Source organism: Eimeria mitis, genomic scaffold (genome assembly GCF_000499745.2).
Source record: "Eimeria mitis Houghton genomic scaffold, Emh_scaff1895, whole genome shotgun sequence".
Taxonomy (NCBI): Eukaryota; Apicomplexa; class Conoidasida; order Eucoccidiorida; family Eimeriidae; genus Eimeria; species Eimeria mitis.
This window is the reverse complement of record NW_013570218.1, coordinates 8,976-9,476: the sequence shown is the minus strand read 5'-3', so window position 1 is coordinate 9,476 and position 501 is coordinate 8,976.

The window sequence follows — 501 nt, the reverse complement described above, 5'->3', positions numbered from 1 at the left end:
AGCAACAGCAGCAGCAGCAGCAGCAACAGCAGCAGCAACAGCAACAGCAGCAGCAGCAGCAGCAGCAGCAAATACAGCTGCAGGATTCCCTCGCCGTGGCCCCTCATTCAAACCCACCCACACACACACATAAACCCCAGCTAGCTACAGCTAGCTACAGCTAGCTACAGCTAGCTACAGCTAGCTACAGCTAGCTACAGCTAGCTACACCCGAGCCAGCTACAGCTGCAGCTAGCTACAGCTACAGCTAGCTACAGCTAGTTGCAGCTAGCTACAACTACAGATAGCTACAGCTAGCTACAGCTAGCTACAGCTAGCTACAGCTAGCTACAGCTAGCTGCAGCTACCTGCAGCTAGCTACAGCTAGCTAGAGCTACAGCTAGCTGCAGCTAGCTACAGCTAGCTAGAGCAGCGAAGCCGTTGCTGCTGCCGCTGTGCATGCACAGATGCAGCAGCAGATTCACAGACACAGCAGGATAAAGCTGCTGTAAGCAGCAGCAA